The 17,068-nt window shown below is 37.6% G+C and overlaps 1 protein-coding gene across 3 annotated transcripts in view; it reads left to right on the top strand.

The window, feature by feature from the left end:
• The first annotated feature begins 333 nt into the window (after positions 1–333).
• Positions 334–17,068, top strand: part of LOC101746140 (SKI family transcriptional corepressor 2) — a 47,969-nt gene continuing 31,234 nt past the window's right edge. For all 3 annotated transcript variants that reach the window (XM_021347635.3, XM_062674623.1, XM_021347634.3), the window contains exon 1: positions 334–416. The gene's annotated coding sequence lies outside the window, so the exon portion shown is untranslated. The remainder of the gene's footprint in view (positions 417–17,068) is intronic.

The following is a 17,068-nucleotide window of genomic DNA, read 5'->3' as shown; positions in this document are numbered from 1 at the left end:
CTAGTACAAATCGAATCAGAATGTGTTCGTTCAATCGGAGCGTGTTGTATTGGAACGATTCGGGCGCAAACAAATTAATAACATCATACTTGTAATTTCAATCACAAAATTAAATCACTCGTGCCGCCTTAAATAAGTGCTCTGGGCGGTACAATCGATAAGTAAAGAGGGCGAGGGAGGGCGGAGGTTTGAGGTAAATAACTTTTTGCGGCCATTCTCGTTGGCTGCTTTAGTTCAAATAAGGTTTTGAAGGGTCTGCGATTGGTTAGTCGGAGTGTAGGGCGGGCGAAGGCGGATCAGTAGTCTCCTGTATTCTGCAGACTGTCAGTGTCGCTACGGTGATAGAGTCGTCGCGCGTTTGTAATGAGTGCACATTGTGTTTTCTTTTCACTGTGAAATTTACACGAGATTCGAATGTGAGTTCAAACTATTTAATATTCACATAGCTTTTTGGGGATCACAGACGTAATTGTAATGAATTGCGCAAACACTAAAAGTTTGTTTCGACTTGTCGGATACTTAATTGTTTTCGTAGCAGATGTCTCGGGTGTTACTTTGTTAAAATTGGAACTAAATTTCTGATAAATGATAAAAAAAAATATTCACAGTTTTAGGGATGATGAAAAACCATTATCTTTTTGGTTTAAATAGGAATAATTTAAGTAGCAACTTAGAGATATAATGTAGAGGTGTAGTCAATCTAATTATTTTTCCTGTCCTCGTCGCTTTAAAGAATGTTCAGCGAAAAAAGGGCTATTTTTTCTACTGTACCTCCCCGCTTTTATTAGCTTCAGACGTATGTACCTACGTTAGTATGTTAGTATGTAACGGAATCTTTGAACATAATTTTGACCCCTTCAAAACGTCGGATTAACTCGAAATTCGGAGGACCGATGACAATTCAACAATAAAAAATAAAAAAAAAAACAAATTAAAATTCAGCTAAAAAGTGAAAAATAAATAATAGTTTAAAAAACGAACAAAATTTATTTTCTATTTTGTAGTTGGATTTTCTATAAAAGCGTATTTTGTTAGTTTTTTTAAACTATTATTTTTACTAATGTTTTCAGACAGTAAATCGTTATAAATTTCTCGACAGAGAGCTTGTCAATTCTAATAATTAAATATCTTTAAAGTTCACTGTCAATGTCTCGGATTTTTAACAAATATACGTCGTTAATTCTTAATACGCATCACTGACAATAAATGAGAAGATAATCTCATGATATCTTCACTTAGTAGTACGACAGTAACCTCTATTTATGTATGTCCACTTATTCCCTCTAAACTATGCAATGGATCATGATGTGATTTTCACTTCTAATTTAATATTTTTTCGGTAAGTTTAAATATAAAATATGTGCATATTGTATTCAGATCGCTATCGCTAGATGAAGATAATTAAGAAAGTTTTTATTAATTGCTTAGATGGGTGGACGAGCTTACGGCCCATATGGTTTTAATTGATTACCGGAGTCCATAGACATCTACAACGTAAATGCCCCATCTACCTCGATAAATGATGATTTTTATAAACATCAAATTTTTTTTAAACTGCAATCAGTACTTAGAAATTTGTTACAAGGAACACAGAAGTATAAAACAAAAGACGGTTGTAGATATCACTGTATTTCTGTCTCTCTCTACTTCTCTCGCTTTTTTTATTAACAGTGACGTAATATACTTAACCTTAACTTCGTTTAAAATAAGTTATATATAAATATAAGTAGTCATTTCAATGGTACAGCTTAAAGAGAGTCTGCGTTGTTAATTACCGCCACCTATTTCTGTAATGAAGCAGTCATGTTTTGTGGTTGTGGCTTATAGGGTTAAGCATCGACCATGTCTACACTATCGGCACTTAACACCCAGTGTGCTTAGTGCGAGTTTTTTAACGTTCTCGATAGCGTAAAAGTTAACTCAAATTTGTATGCAGTTGCAACGTTTGCCTGCGTTTGTCGCTAGGGCGCTGTTCCAACTGCATACAAATTTGCACTAAGCACATAGATTAGACCTGATTATGTAGATGCAAATAATTCATTCGGAAAAGTTCCGTTTATTTTAATGATAACAATTATCGGCGATTCATCTGAAGATGCAGCTGAGGTCATCGATGTTACTGCCACTTATTTGGCGTTTGTCGAAAATAACAGTGTCCATAATAGTTTACAATTTAACTCCTTTAAATCTTTGTTCCGGTCTCAGCTAGTGATGGTAGGTCTTGCTGTAGTCAGCAGGCTATGTCTACCTCTGAAGCACTTATTCGCTTCGTTGTGATAACTAGAACAGCCGCGTCCTTGATACCGTGGAATCCTCTTAGCATAGCACGGGGTTAATATATTTTAGCTATCAAAAAACAATGTACACAGTATTCCTTTTTTTAAAAGGGGTTGATTAGTAGTACTTCGAGATTGTTTGCGGGAGCGATGGGCGTCTTTTAGTGAGTATAGTCCGTCAGCGATAGCCTGGATATGAAAACTAGTGTTATTTATTTTATTTTATTTAAACTTTATTTCATTTTATTTTTTTTAATATTACATTTTGTTAGTAAGAATCACTACATAGTATAAAACAAAGTTGCTTACTCTGTCCCTATATCCCTATGTATGCTTAAATCTTTAAAACTACGCAACGCACTTTGATGCGGTTTTTTTGGAACGAAGTTCCTTACGGCAGGCTTGGAGGGGATAGGGATTTTGCTGCTGAAAAAAATGTGATAGTAAAACCGTAAGAAAAAATCCGTGGAAAAAAGTGCGTGGAATAAAATCGTTAAATGAGACGTGCGCAGGCGCGATAGTCGCATACACAAGCGAGAAGTGTATAATACCTTTATCTTCTCCCTCTTTCTTTTCGTTCTCTCATCCATTCTCTTTCTATTATTATTTCTATTTTTCTATTTCTATGTAATTTTATGTTGTCAAACAAAAATAAAGAGACATATTTTGTTATTTTAGTTGATAATTTGAATTACGATGTTTTTTTATTTTAAGTAATTTATTATTTCCTAAAGACTGAATTTCCTAAATACTTTCTTGTACTTAAATAAAAACTAATCAGCAAAATTTAAGAGAAAAATCAAGAAAACCTACATAAAATTGAGCACGATTTTTTTTGCAATTTGTGTCGATTCTACATTAGCCGAAGGAACTTCGTTCCTACCTGGTGTCCCACGACACTACATAATTTCTTTTTTTTAATAGATAGAGTGATTAAAGAGGAAGGTTTATATGTATAATAACATTCATAAAATAGTGGAGAGATCAATAATAAATTACAGTTTCCGAAGCGAAGTGAGGGCGGGTCGCTAGTTACTTATAATCTATGTTAGTATCTTAAAAATCTAGCACATAACTATCAGAGATACATTATACCTATATATCATTGTAATTTTTTTCCCCTTCTAAGTTCCTGCTGCAAAGGCTATTAATCAATGCTGTCTATTCTTTGAACTGGAACTCTGGATTACTTCCAGCAGAAATATGCTGAATGCTACTACCGATAATTTATATTGAAAGCTTAACAACTGACGTGAATTTTTAGTTTTGACTAGCGACCCGCCCTCGCTTCGCTTCGGAAACATTAAATTTTATTACTGATAGCTGAGTTCCGCGATGTTACACGCGGTTATTGTCGTATCACGGGTGACGCCGCGAGGCGAAGCTGGTAAAAAAAGGAGCCTAAGTTACTCCTTATATCATCAGCTATCTATCAGCGAAAGTCCAGTCAAAATCGGTCTAGCCGTTCCAGAGATTAGCCGGAACAAACAGACAGACAGACAGACAAAAATTGTAAAAAATGTTATTTTGGTGTATGTACCGTAATTAAATTCATATGCATTTAGTAAAAAGCGGTTATTTCAATATTAAAAACAGACATTCCAATTTTATTTATATGTATAGATCAGTTTAGTACCCACAATTTTATCACAAAACCTTAAGCTTCCAGTCCTTCGTTAACAACAAGATAATTTATTTTTCATCGTCATAAAGATAAATTCGAGAATCGCCGAAGAAAAAATGGCGTCCTATAAAAAGGCGAGATTTAATTTGTTCCCTGTTTAAATATACATGTGTCTCGTTGTTTAACCGGAGGGTGGAGTCCGGCGGGAGAACGTAATTGAAAGACAAACAAGGAGCCGTTTCGCAACGAATTCATTATTCTTACATTAAACTGACGCGACTTTGTGTTCTCAAACGATGATTTGCAAATTAATTGTTTTGTGAAATTCGAGAATTTTCGTTGCGTCATCGCTGAACGATCTTTTTGGAACGAAGTTCTTTATGGGACGATGCGGAGGGGTACCCTAATCGGGAAAAAACGTCCGTAACGTAAGATTTTTATTAGTTATGCACACAGTGTACGACTTAACTTTGTAATAACGTACAAATTAGTAATGCACACATTGTACGACTTAACTTTGTAATAACGTACAAAAAATAACATATTTTTTTATCATTCATTGACTACGATCTCAGAGCGTTCGTTTGCGCAATACACTAACTCTTATGCAAACAACCGTGAATGAAGTGTACCACAATAAGTTCGCACGTTACCGAATGACCGTGGGTTATTGCGAAACCTCCAGTTTTATTTTCTTTATACCTCGAATAGAGAGCATCCGGGTGATGGAGGGCCAGCTATCCTCGACCCACGCTGGTTCTGACCCAGCGGGGTATTCCGTAGGATAGACCATTCTAACCGGTGCCATCTGGGCGGGCTTCGGATAGCCTGCCGACCGAGAGGACTGGTGGTCGTGGCGCCGACGACCGCCAGTCCGGCGTCCCGAGGAGGAGGGTGATGGGAGAGATGTGTACCGCACTAAACGCTTCACTTTTTCCCCTTTGCCTTTTCATGAGTTCTGTCTCATGCGAGGTTTGGATGCTGGTTTTTAAGCGACAGGAGGTTTTAGTCGGTTCAACTCCGACATGCCCCGCCTTGTCTTATAGGAGTAAGTCCGGCGATTTACTCCTATTTAAAAAAAAAAAAAAGCTACTACCGGATCGGAATCGCGACCCACTGAGAAGATCCGGCGAGAAACTTCGTGGGCTGTATCTATAGGTTAGTTCGCTTGTCGAACTCTACTTCGAAAGATCGATGACGGAGTGTGCTGGAGACAATTTAAGACGTACTGTTATCGAAGAGTATACACGGATGCTGATTTTTTTTTATTGCTTAGATGGGTGGACGATCTCACAGCCCACCTGGTGTTAAGTGGTAACTAGAGCCCATAGACATCTATGACGTAAATGTGCCACCCACCTTGATATATTAGTTCTAATTAATATCTGTAATAATCGACATCAGTCAGGGGTGCTGATATTAAATGACCGTACATACTATTAACCGGCTTTTTCGTTCATAGCCGGATAATATTAGAGGCCGGGCAAGCCCGTAGGATATTTGTGCCAGAGCTACACTCAAGAGTTCAAAGAGCCGCACTTTGCCGACCTCTGCACTGGGCGATGAAGAATGGTAGATTGATAGTTCTGATATGACAACACTGCAATGTAACGCAAACAAAATTATTATTAGCCTCATTACGTGATTAGTCTCATACGTCGGTAGGCAGCGGCTTGGCTCTAGCCCCTGGCATTGCTGAAGTCCATGGGCGACGGTAACCACTCACCATCAGGTGGGCCGTATGCTCGTCTGCCAATAAAAAAAACTTCGGTTTGGATCGCGCGTTTCCAAATAGGAAAATTCCTAAACTTTATACTTGTGAAAGGAATGTTTATGTTAAAGCTTCATACGAACGAAAACTGATATCTATCATTACCTCAAAAAAAAAAAAAAATTGTATTATTTTATTTAGAGAGAAAATATTTAAAGCTATTGCTTCACCACTTTTTTACGTTTTTTATATTTCAATATTGCAAAATGCTCTTATATTTCTAATGTTCCTTCTTCTAATGTTCCAATATTTAAAATTCCATTTATTTTATCTTTATAACATATTAACCTCTTTTAAGATAAATCGTATAGAGGTTACATATATATCTAGTACAAATATGTAGGTATATTAGTACTTCAATATAATTAGATCGCTTCTCCGGAAAAAAACAAAACAATTCTATCTAAGTTTGACGAAGCTATAACGATGTTCGAATCAATAAGAAAGCAATTCACAAAGTTCATTTCTGTTCGTTAAAACAGATGACGAAGGAATGAAGAAAATAAAATTTGATTTATCGAATGGTTATTTGTTGTTATTAGGTTTTTGATTTCTTGTAGATTTTGTAAAATTAAATCAAATTGGATGTAACTTCGAAAAAAAATTTATACATTTTTTTTTATTGCTTAGATAGGTGGACGAGATCACAGCCCATCTGGTGTTAAGTGGTTACTGGAGCCCATAGACATCTGTGACGTAAATGCGCCACCCACCTTGAGATATAAGTTCTATGGTATCAGTATAGTTACAACGGCTGCCCCACCCTTCAAACCGAAACGCATTACTGCTTCACGGCAGAAATAGGCAGGGTGGTGGGACCTACCCGTGCCGACTCACAAAAGGTCCTTCCACCGGTAAAAATATTTAACGAGTATTGCGTAATTCTAAATTTTAAGTGACTTTTATGATTATAAATCATCAATTATATTGAGAAATAATTTCATGACCTAATCTAGCATCGTATTTCTAAGCTAACTTACATACAACTTAACTAAAGTTACTGACTTAATAATAATAATTTTATTGATTTAATGCATCTACTGTCAATATCTCCTACGGTAATTTAAAAAACTACTACCCTCGAAAACAAATAAAAAGTATTGGTGAGTTTAAATGTATTTTAAACATTACCTCATACGAAAGTTGTTTAAATCGTGAACTCAAAAATACTTACCGAAAAAAAAAACATCGGACAGCTTAAATGTATTTTAAACATTACCTCATAAGAAAGTTCTTTAAATCGTGAACTCAAAAACACTTACCGAAAAAAAAACATTGGACACGGCGTAGCGTATCGGATAAGGCGTGTCGATTATACACAATCAAGACTGATACAATTCTATCAACAATGAAAGTTAACAGCTCGATGTTGTACGCACGGGGGCTCGGAAAACTCAATTAATCCTGCGTCTAAACTAGATTTAGTTGACGGCTCCCCCTGTTCCGTGCACAGACATAGCTTATTTAATTCCACGATGCTTCATTTTCATTTTATTGATTAAAATAAGGACAAAATTTTGATTAAACAGACTTTTCATTATTCTGTACGTTGAATAATAAAGTCGTAGCCGGAAATGTAATATGAATTGACTTGACGAGTTTTAAAATCACCTGAGAACACACGAAAGATATAAATGGTATGCATTTTATATATTCATGACAGGCGGTTTCGTGTTTTGAGTTTCTCTGATGCTCTCACGGAACCCAAAGACATTACTGCTTCACGGCAGAAATAGGCGGGGTGGTGGTACCTACCCGTGCGGACTCACAAGTGGTCCTACCACCAGTAAAAACTCCGATAACGACTTAACACCAGATGAGCCGTGAGTCCATCCATCGACCGGAGCAAAAAAAATTATCCTTTGGTTCTATAAAACAAGTTAACGCTATAAGTTTTTCTTTACACAAATTTTTGAGGCAACACGAAATTAATTTTCACGAAACAGGCCATAAGCTGGATTCAATTACGTCTCGTAAATGAAATTGTAAATAAATTTGCATGTTTATATCACGTTCTCTGCTTTTTTTTTTCTTTTTCGAAATCGTTTATTTAAACTTTTCCTCTTTAATGGGAAAAGTTATTTGTTGAAATAGAATTGGTTTTGTGCGTACCTATCTGTTTTTGGAAATTTCGTTTTTGATAAAAACAAAATTTGTGTAATTTGATTAGTCTTTTTTTTATTGGCCTTGTAGGGAGACGAGCATACGGCCCACCTGGCGGTGAGTGGTTACCGTCGCCCATGGACTTCAGCAATGTCAGGGGCAGAGCCAAGCCGCTGTCTACCGTCTAAAGAGGGTTTCATGTTGTTTGTGCTATACTAACATTTCTACGGAATGTTGTGTGTTGTTTGCTGACGGACCTGATGCTAATCTTTTTTTTTTATTGCCCTTGTAGACAGATGAGCATACGGCCCACCTGATGATGAGTGGTTACCGTCGCCCATGGACTTCAGCAATGCCAGGGGCAGAGTCAAGCCACTACCATACGCTATTACCGGAGCACAAAATCTGAACTTCCTTCTTGAGAAATGAGATCGAAGTACCAATCTCATGGAAGCAAAGCCCACACAGGATTTCGAACCTTAAAGCTTGTTTAATTTTCGGCAGAAATAAGCAGGAGTAATTCTGGATATTGCAAGCGCACATGCCTTATTAGCCAGTAAGATCACGCAAATTTATTTTCTAACTTTTACAAAATATTGTAGGTCTCATATAGTCAGTCGTGCTTCGCTTCATAAAACCCCGAAATTCCCTTAAATATTAAAGCATTAATTAAAATTTTAAGCGATCTAACTACAATGGCGTTTATTTCGTATTCAATTGTGTTAAAAATCGGCGAGGAGAGCGCACCGTCTGTCAACACGCGGCATTGTGTCGCTGTAAGCCACCGTCGAACTGACAACGTGCTCTCCTGCTCGTAGTACAAGAGATCGGGATGACTTGTTTATTATTTAAACGAATACAGCAGTATACTAGATTAGTATTGTGTTAATACAGATAATAATTTTGAAATGAAATAATGGGCCTTAATAATGTGAAATATTTAACAAACAATTATAATTTGCGTAATTACTGGTGGTAGGACCTCTTGTGAGTCCGCGCGGGTAGGTACCACCACCCTGCCTATTTCTGCCGTCAAGCAGTAATGCGTTTCGGTTTGAAGGGTGGGGCAGCCGTTGTAACTATACTTGAGACCTTAGAACTTATATCTCAAGGTGGGTGGTGCATTTACGTTGTAGATGTCTATGGGCTCCAGTAACCACTTAACACTAGGTGGGCTGTGAGCTCATCCAATCACCTAAGCAATAAATAAATAAAAATCAAAGGTACTAAAAATATATAAATTCTATTTTATGAATGGATTTTATGGATGGATGGGATGGTATAGACATGTGATGAGATAAAATGAAAATGAGGTTGGTAAGAGAGTGTTAACTATGAATGTGGAAAGACCTTAGAAGAAATAGATGGATTGCGTGAAAGACGTTAAGTGTAAGAGGGAGTTAAGCGAAGAAATTTTATAATGGTTAAAAAAGTCGTCGTGGCCTTAAGGATAAGACGTCCGGTGCATTCGCGTTGAGCGATGCACCGGCGTTCGAATCCCGCAAGCGGGTACCAATTTTTCTAACGAAATACGTACTTCACAAATGCTCACGATTGACTTCCACAATGAATGGTCAAGAAATAACATAGCACAATAAAAATCAACGGGTAGGTACCACCACCACCCAGCCTTTTTTCGGCCGAGAAGCAGTAATGCGTTTCGGTTTGAAGGGCGGGTTGTCCCGTTGGACTGTAAAAACTGAGGCTTAGAACTCCTGTCTCAAAATGGGCGGTAAAATTAACGTGATTGACGTCCATAGGCTCTGGTGGCCACTTAACACCATGGGTCGTGAATTCGTCCACTCATGTTAGCGATAAACAAAAGAAGATAGCAATATTTTTTTCAAAACCAACCAAAACATACAACAATAGTAATGAAAAATGAATACATTCCGGGCTCTTAGAGTACAAACCGGGGCGAGTTCGCAGCATCAATTAAATATTAAACGACGAATTAACTCCATGTCTTCGCCCGTCGGCTTCAATTAAGCGCGCAGTACCAAAGTAAATAACGCGGTATAGTAGCTCAACGAATTAATTTTGTAGACGGTCTCGGGCTGCAGTTTGCTCAAAAGCTCTTTGACTATAAAATCGTTCATAGAATATTTTATTAGTATTTAAAATAATAAACGCCACGAGAAATCGTTTCAGTGGTTTAAACTGTCATTAGTTTTTGCAATGAACGAATATTGCTGTAACAAAATTAAATGGACAGTTGTTAGCGGTTAATATCGAAAGCGCTACACTTAAGCGCAACACTTAACTTTCAGACACAGCCCGCTGAGTTTTTCGCCGGATCTTCTCAGTGGGTCGCGTTTCCGATCCGGTGGTAGATTCTGCGAAGCACTGCTCTTGTTAGGGCTAGTGTTAGCAAATTCACCAAGTCAGAGCCACGTGAGCTCACCCACTCGCCTGGTTACGCTGGCGTAACACCACGAGGCTACCAGCATAGGTAGGAAAAAAATAACCCTACAACAGACAACAGAAGCATGAATATCGCTCGATAATTATTCGTCCCCTACCTACCTCTCGAACGTAAGTAGGTAAGCATACGGTTGATACAGCATTATTACCAAAAACCACAGACTTCGATTTGGCGTTTAAATGTGAGTGGCAGAATTAAGATTGTGGCGGTTGGGGTTTTATGAGTGGTGTGGCGTTAGTTCGTCTTATTATAGCCGATATCTTATTACAAGTTTTTTATTTTATTTTATTTTTTTATTGCTTAGGTGGGCGGACGAGCTCACAGCCCACCTGGTGTTAAGTGGTTACTGGAGCCCATAGACATCTACGACATAAATGCGCCATCCACCTTGAGATATAAGTTCTAAGGGCTCAAGTATAGTTACAACGGCTGCCTCACCCTTCAAACCGAAACGCATTACTGCTTCACGGCGGAAATAGGCGGGGTGGTGGTACCTACCCGTGCGGACTCATAAGAGGTCCTACCACCAGTACAAAGTGTAATGCTTAGTGAATTCGCCAGTTACATTAATATTCGAGACCAATAAAAACTGATAGTTTTGCAATAGCAATAGAGGATCGTGAAGATTAGCGCGCCCTATACTAAGTAAGCCCTGTACATCTTCCAAATCTCTGAGCACTTGTAAAGAACGATCGGATTTTATGTAGGGTATCAATGAGTTTGGAATTATAAAAATAAAATAAATAAATAAATTGCAATCATAAAATCTATCTATTTTTATTATTAGTAAGAAAAACTAAACATATACGAGTTTGTTTTGTAAAATCCGGATCATTACTGTTACGAACGTTGGCAATGTCATGGTCAAAATTACAGTCGTACTTTATGAGGGCAGTAAGCGCATCTGCAGATATTCATCGTCTTAATAAAACAATAAATACGTTTAATTCACGCTTAGTAAATACGCAAAGCATTTATTTTATTTTATTTTTATTGCTAGATTGGTGGACGAGCTCACAGCCCACCTGGTGTTAAGTGGTTACTGGAGCCCATAGACATCTACGACGTAAATGCGCCACCCACCTTGAGATATAAGTTCTAAGGTCTCAAGTATAGTTACAACGGCTGCCCCACCCTTCAAACCGAAACGCATTACTGCTTCACGGCAGAAACGGGCAGGGCGGTGGTACCTACCCGCGCGGACTCACAACAGGTCCTGCCACCAGTAAGATTTTTTTTTCTCGAGATTCTGATAATGATGTTAGGGCTAAGTAATAAGTTATTGTATGCTTATTGCGTTGTATGGTTGCACGGTGTTTGATCATCATCATCATTATCCTGCCCTTCTCCCAGTCACCTGGGGTCGGCGCAACATGTTTTCTCCTTCCATACTCTTCTATCATATACCATTTCTTCGCTCACTCCCCTCCTACCCATATCGTCTTTCACACAATCCATTCATTTCTTCTTAGGTCTACCTCTTCCTCTAAATCCTTCCACATTCATAGTTAACACTCTCTTAACAACCTCATTTTCATTCCGTCTCATCACATGTCCATACCATCCCAAACGTGCACTCCTCAGCTTCTCTGTCACAGGTGCCACTTTCAGACTTCCTCTAACATATTCATTCCGTATTCTATCCATTCTCGTTACTCCACACATCCATCGCAACATTCGCATCTCTGCTGCATGCAATCGCCTTTCATCCGCCACTTTCGTTGTCCAACACGCTGATCCATACAAGACGGCAGGCCTTATTAAGGTCTTATATATCTTCCCTTTTAGGGGAAGAGGGATGTGCGAGTCACATATGGTGCCCGTGACCTGCCGCCATTTCATCCATCCTGCGTCAATTCTGTGCCTGACAGTACGATCCAGTTCACCGTCGCTTTGGATAACAGACCCTAGGTAGCGGAAGTCTTGACATACTGGCAAAGGTGTTCCGTCGAGGGAAATGGGTGCAAAATTGGAGAGACCGCCAAAATCACAGAACAGATGTTCGGTTTTCGATCTGCTGATTTTTAGGTCAACACTCTCCAACTTGCATCGCCATTTCTCCAGTATGTTTTGGACCTCGAGCCCGTTTTCTCCGACGAGCACTATGTCATCGGCAAACAGCATACACCAAGGGGGCTCTTCCTGTATCTCCGATGTCAAGGCATCCATCACAAGCAGGAAGAGATAGGGACTTAGTGCAGACCCTTGGTGTAAGCCCACTGCCACATTGAACTCGTCGGAATTCCCCGCGGCGGTTCGTACATACGTCCTGGCTCGACTGTGCATGGCACAGATTAACCTCACATACTTACCAGGTATACCTTTCTCATTCAATGCCCACCACAAAACTGCTCTAGGTACTCGGTCGTACGCTTTCTCTAGATCAACGAACACCATATGTAGATTCCTGTGCATGTCGCGATGTTTTTCGCACACTTGGCGGAGTGCAAATATGGCGTCCGTTGTCCCGCGACCAGGCATGAACCCGAACTGGTTTTGGGTGATCTCACTTTCATCTCGCAATCGCTTTTCTATCACTTTCTCCCAAACTTTCATACTATGAGACATAAGCTTTATTCCCCGATAGCTGCCACAGTCTTGCACATCCCCTTTATTTTTGTATATGGGCACCAGCGTACTGATGCTCCATTCCGTAGGGATCACTTCTTCTTGCAGCAGCTTATTGAAGAATAAAGTCAGCCACTTATATCCGTCTTCTCCCAGTATCTTCCATACTTCCACTGGTATACCGTCTGGTCCTTCCGATTTTCCGCTTTTCATACTTCTCACTGCTTCTCTAACTTCATACATACTAATCTCATTCACAAGTCCGACGTTCTCTGGCTTCCTATTAATCACTCTATTCCAGTCGTTCTCCTCATTCATTCATTATATTATTCCTCGTGTTTGATATGCGTGCAAATTTAAAAGTTTATGGGACGTCTTTGAGTGAATTTGTCGGTGGTTGTAAAGATCATCGTCGTATCGTCGTATTATTTTTTGAATTAATTAGCCAGCTTACGATATCTAAAGATAAATATTTTTATAATTCTACTGTGATAGGAAACTGATCACTAATGATAAAATAGTCTATCAGTTCGTAAATTAAATAAATTAAATTAAAATGTTTATTTTAATACGCTTTTTGAAGAAAAAAAAAAAGTTTATTTAGTTATAAATATAAATAAAATCTAACAACTTTTAATAAAGATATGTATTAGTGTTTAGTCTATTTAGTCGTTCAATTGGCCCCAAGTGACGTCATAGTAATAAAGCTGTGTTGTGCTTGGTATAGTAAAATTTATACGGCAATTCAAAAAAGCGCTTAATAATAAATACAAGTACTTCCGATATTTTGATTCATTTACAGTGTTTTTTGTATGGTCACCCTACATTACCCTACTACAAATACAGATTCAAGTGTCCCCTTAGTTACGGATTATACGTGAAAATGAACAACATTTTCAATGCTATTCGATAGCTCTAAATATTTTACGAATATAAATATATTTACTCATAAATAACCCAGTTTTAACCAATGTTTAATATATGAAAATTTTAATTAAATTTAATTCGTTTGTAAACGCATCACTTCAGAACAGCCGGATACGCATTTGCATATTTTTAAATACTCACAATTTTTCCAAACAATGTTTCTAGGGATAGGGAAAAATAGGAAAATTCAAAACAAGACAACTGTCATAAGGACAAATGTATTCATTATTTAAATTATGTTAAATCTCTTAGTTCTTGTGTATACACCACGTCTTATTAATCTCTGATAAGCTGGTTAATTAGCAAAAACCTCAGGGCGAGTGTAATTTGAATCAATTAACCGGGTGAAATTAACAAAAACACTTAAAGTGTATGAGTGCAGTTCGTAGGAGGAACACTGCGTCCACCTCGTCCATTAGAATCCGTACTTAGCTGCTGACCGTCGAGACATGATTCTACCGAATCGACAGTACATAGAAGATGCGATTAATGCAGTACAACCTATCTCAAGACACAACCCACTGAGTTTCTCGCCGGATCTTCTTAGTGGGTCGCGTTTCCGATCCGGTGGTAGATTCTGTGAAGCACTGCTCTTGCTAGGGTCAGTGTTAGCATCACTCCGGTTTGAGCCCCGTGAGCTCACCTACTAGTTAAGGTTACGCTGAAATAGCCTCTCAAAGCTATCAGCTAAGGCAGAGAATTTTTTTATTTATTTTCAAGTGTCTTTGCGATGTCATACGGATGATATCTAGATTTGTATTTCCACGTTCAACTCATTGTACGAGATAAATCAGACTTGCGTCAAATAATCTCGACGTGTACAATAGATAACTTACAAAAAAAAACAGATTAGTTCCGTAACAAGTGGAACACATGCGCCGCGCGCCCTTGGGGCTACGGTCCCATGTATCAACACCATATGGCCCTTGCAAGGGATTCGTAATTACAAGCGAATTCTATTGAACGCATTGTCCGCGATGTACCAAAATTATGAACAGTTGAACCGTGAAATCCGAAATATGATCATGCTTTCTAATCAAAATGATAACTGGTATTACCGAGAGCATAATCAATTTTACTAAATTAATTATCAATGGAATAGATTTTTAAGCTATTGCATAGATTTTATCACGGGCTTTGAGCGCGGCGACTGAATCAAGAAGTTCCGTAACGCAAATAACCTGACACTCCCACTACGCCTACTGTGTAGCTAGCGTTCAACACATTCACACGTTGCGCTTGTGTAGTGTTTGTGAATAAGCGCGTGGCGTGACGTCACACTGCATGCGCATCATGAAAAGTCTGCCCATCTCTCTCTCGCGCGGTCTAGCTTATGAGTGTGAAGGGGACAGTTAAGGTTTTGCTTTTATTAATGTTTAATATAGCGTGGTCTTGTTTTATTATTGTTTTAATATTAAATTATCATTGTCTAATTATAATTGCATAAGTTGATAAAAAATCCTATGCAATAGCTTTACCGCGGCAGTTCCCGAGTGCCACACGTTTTTTTTTATTGCTTAGATGTGTGGACGAGCTCACACCCCACCTGGTGCTAAGTGGTTACTGGAGCTCATAGACATCTATAACTTAAATGCGCCACCCACCTTGATATATAAGTTCTAAGGTCTCAAGTATTGTTATAGCGGCTGCCCCACCCTTCAAACCGAAACGCATTACTGCTTCACGGCAGAAATAGGCAGGGTGGTGGTATCCACCCGCGCGGACTCACAAGAGGTCCTACCACTAGTAAAATGCATTCAAAACTCGTTGTAGTATTAGTCTAGCTAAATAAAGCTAACAATTGTTCACGAGCGACCTCTACGATTAAATAAAACTCAAAATATCAAGTTTATTTTGCATACACACGGTGAATGCATTTGTGTTACAAATTAAAATTGAAGATAAACGTCGCCGTAAAAGACAAACAATACTTAAAACTATCTAGTTACGTCGCGCACCTCTGATGACGCAAGTATGCAAAGGCAGATCTTCGGCGAACTCAACTGCTGAATTGTGGAATTCGCAAACGACGTCATCCGCTGGACCGGTGGTCCGATGCCCTTTCCGTTAGATTAAGATTAGTAATAAGTTAGTCTTAAGTCAGATTGGTGTGGAATAAACGTTCCTAAAATATAATTTCTATTTTTTAAAACGTCCTCCGCGTGGCTCGCAACTTGACTATCCACTTAAAAATATAAATTGAAAACTATCTTTATAATCACTATTTTTACACGCTCGTATTAGCTTCACTTGTATGTATGTTTGTATGTTTGTAACTGACACCTTTAGACGCGATTTTGACCCACTTTAAACGGCCAGATTTCATTCAAACTTTGTAGATTTATCGAGGACCGATGACAATACACTAATTTGATAAGATTATTCCATTATTCAATTTCCAAAATAAGATTTTTGCCAATTTATATAACTTTTATCTATAGTCGATAAAGCAGGAATTGATGTTAAAGTACCTACTTAATAGTTTTAAAAATACGCTCTTATAGATAATTTAACTAAAAAATGAAAATGAATAATAGTTTAAAAAAACTAAAAAACACGCTTTATATAAAATTCAACTAAAAAAAAAGAAAGAAAAAAATTATAAATTTAAATTGAAAATAGTGTAAAAATATTTATTTTATTTAAAAAAAAAGCGTGGGGTGCTTTTTAAGATATTATTGAAATAATAATTCTTCTACTCATATCTGTCGGAATTTTTTTAGAACTAATAACACCATGCATCCCACGCTTTTTTTACAATAAAATATAATTTTTTTTGCACTACATATTTTCAATTTAAATTTATTAAAATTTTTACTAATTATAATTTAATTCTATACACAATGCTTATCTATTTTATATCACAATTTGTGTACACTATGTAATATGATTGCAACTATCATCCAAAAATTTGTTTATGGTTTAATATGCTTTATCTATACGAAAACCTTTTTATACGTATTTATGAATACATGAAATTCTTAAGTGCTTTTACCTTGCCAATGGATTTTTATTCTCACTAGAGGTCCCGCAGTAGTCGAAATTCGACAATAATTAATTGGAATTGTAAGTTTGTACACTATTATGATTGTATTTTATACTTCTGTAATCACAAATTTCACCAAGGCTACACTATAAAAAAATATTAATAAAGACAAACAATATTTAATCTATTTTCAATTTGACAACAGACGTCAAGAACAAAAGTTTGACAATAAATAGTAGGTATGCATGCGTGTGTGCGTCAAATACATGGTATGTGTGTGTAGTGTTTTCTTTATTGATTTAATGTATCTTTTATGCATCATTTTAAAAAAATATTAGCATTGTGCACTTCTTCTCTATATTCTCTATAAGTGTGGAAAATTTCATAC

Source organism: Bombyx mori, chromosome 21 (genome assembly GCF_030269925.1).
Source record: "Bombyx mori chromosome 21, ASM3026992v2".
Taxonomy (NCBI): Eukaryota; Metazoa; Arthropoda; class Insecta; order Lepidoptera; family Bombycidae; genus Bombyx; species Bombyx mori.
This window is presented reverse-complemented; position numbering and strand designations above follow the sequence as displayed.